Source organism: Rattus rattus, chromosome 11, assembly GCF_011064425.1.
Source record: "Rattus rattus isolate New Zealand chromosome 11, Rrattus_CSIRO_v1, whole genome shotgun sequence".
Classification (NCBI taxonomy): Eukaryota; Metazoa; Chordata; class Mammalia; order Rodentia; family Muridae; genus Rattus; species Rattus rattus.
The window spans coordinates 3,928,659-3,931,588 of NC_046164.1; positions in this window are offsets into that span (position 1 = coordinate 3,928,659).

Sequence of the window (2,930 nt, forward strand, 5' to 3'; positions counted from 1 at the left end):
TCCTTGAGTTCCCAGTAATTTAGAGACTACAACAGCCACGAGATTGTTCTCTGCTCACAGATAACAAGAGCAGGGGGTAAGTGTAACAAAATCTTCAGAGTAAGGAGGGCCATAGTGGTCTGAAACACTCCTTACAGTTGGAGTGCGTCTGCTTTGCAGGGTTCATTTGAAAATCTGAAGATGACAGGCATCGGTTTCCTTGCTAGATTCCATACCATTCTCACATATGCTTTTGTGCCTGTGGAGTCCCAGCCCTAGATAAGAGAATGCCTGAATATCCCACTAACGTTCTGTTACCAGAAGAGCGTGAGAGGCGTGTGATTCATTTGTGGGCGTAAATTCTGACTGCCATTTGATTCGATGACATTTGATTTCTGTTTGTAAAGATGATGCTGTGTTTCAGATGTTGTGCTAAGCACCATGGTAAGTGCAAGAAGTTAATCATCTGGGAAGGGCCAGATGCCTCACAGAAGACTGGGACTTAAGGGCACACATGAAGTTCCCTGAGAAGTCAATCTAGAGAGTGTTAGAAGTTGTCAGAGAGGAACCTTCTCTAGTGAGTGCTAAACACCCACAGACAATTATATGATCGATGCCTTGAGAACTGGTAGTAAGGTATTATAAGCATTGATGGGCAAGGCACTAGAAATGTAAGAACTATGCTTTCAGGAACACACACACAGACACACACACACAGATACCCACATGCACACACACACACATGCACGCACACAGACACACGCACACACACAGACACATGCACACACACAGACACATGCACACATATGCACACATGCATGCGCAGAGAGAGACATACACACACAGACACATGCATGCACATGCACACATGCATGCACCCAGAGAGAGAGACATATACACACACACAGACACATGCATGCACATGCACACATGCATGTACACACAGAGAGAGGCATACATACACACACGTGCACACACACAAACAGACACATGCACCCATAGGCACACATGCACATAGAGAAAGACATACACACACACAAACACATACATGCACATGCACACATGCATGCACACACATACACACACACAGACACATACACACATACATACATGCACACACAGAGAGATAAGCACACACAGAGAGAGTCATACACACACACAAACACACAAACACACAAGCAGACACAAACACACACAGCAAAAAGGATCCCGAAGGAGTGAAAGTCATTTTCTGCCAACTGACATGTGCAGTCTAACTGTGCATTCTAGAAGTGCCAGTCCTAAGAATGGTGATATTTACTCACGCCTTTTTAGAAATATTTGTAGCCGTCCAGCATTTAGGACACATCACTCCACCTCCACATGTGAAAGTATACTTTCAGAGAAGTATTATTTTGTGAGATGAATCCTAAGACACAGAATCAGTCATGTTAAATTATTCACCGAATGTCATAGGACTGATACTGGTACACACACGATTAGCATCTTTCTGATGGCGGGGTTCAGTTTACCGGGTCACGTTGCACCGGGGAAGATTCAAGGATTTATGGAAAGAGTCAACAGAACAAGAATTGGAGCAACCGGAAAGTATTTGCTGCGAACTCTGTACTTAGGACTCAGCTTTGAGCAATAGCCCCGAAAGGCTTTAGCACTGTTTTCGGTCAGCACACAAACCGTGGTTCAAAGCTCCTCTTTATCTCTTCCTGCGGCATTTGCCGTCCCTGGTTCTGCACACGGTTTCTCACCCCCTCCCACACCTACACTAAGCCCTGTAAGCTGGAGCTATTCCAGTATCCATCCCCTCTGTGTGGTTCTGGAGATAGGAAGCAATACACCAGTGCCTGTCAACTTCTTCGATCTGCAAATCAGGGTGTCAACATTCCTGGGTGTAAAAAGCAAGCTTGGATTACATTAACTCACCACATACTAAACCAGAACCAGTAGGGTAAACCAGTCTCTGTCTCTGTCTCTCTGTCTCTCTCCCTCCCTCCCTCTCGCGCTCTCTCTAGGAGTCAGTATGTGTGAACTTAGCTTTTAAAGCATTTTTTTTCTTTAATTTTACTTCATCCACATTACGGAATTTTATGTGGATTTCTCACTTCCTGTCAGCGATGCCTTCACCCACGTGGCTTTGTTAGATTACACATCGCAGTCGTTTAATTGGTCTCATCTCTTTTGACAGCAGCAGAGACATTTTCAAAGGACAGAGATGATTTTTTTTTTTACCAGTTCCTCTTTGAGGTCCTCCCACTGTCCTCAGATGAAGCAGGAACACGGTGAGGTCCTTAAGAGACAGCCTGTGCCAGCCTCATCAAAAACACTACCCCCATTAGGTTGCCAGTAGGTAAAGCCCTTAGCATCATAGGCTCAGCAACCTGAGTTCCATCCCTGGAGCTCTCAGAAGAGCGGAGAGAGAGATCAGAGTCTACAGGGTTGCCTCTGACTGCCACGGAGGGTGTGCCAACTTTTTGTGTCATGGGGAGTCGAACCCAGAGCCTCCCACAAACTCGGCGAGCCACGATCCGCTGAGTCCTGCCATTTCTGAACTCTGTGTCTCACATATTGCCTTTCTTCTCATTCCTGAACTATGCTGTTCTCTCCATTAATGGGTCTCTCTCTGTCTTTTACAATCCCTCGAGGTAAAAGGTAAGCCTTGCTATTCGGCCTACCTACCACCTTTTCTTTGGGTCTCTTGGAAATGTGACTTCCTCTAAAAATACCTCACCGGTAGAAAGACAGTAGGAGCTGTTTTCCTTCCACATAGCACGACATCCATCAGAGAACTCGGATACAGTGGATGCAGTCATTTTTCCACCCTGTGGTCTCAGTCAGTAATGCTGCCTAATTCTCATTGCTGACACTTCCCTTCAGTGAACAACGTCTCATATGCAGACTTCACACTTTTTGTTGAATGAATCATAGAACCCCCAACTGTTGAGTTCTACTCGGTG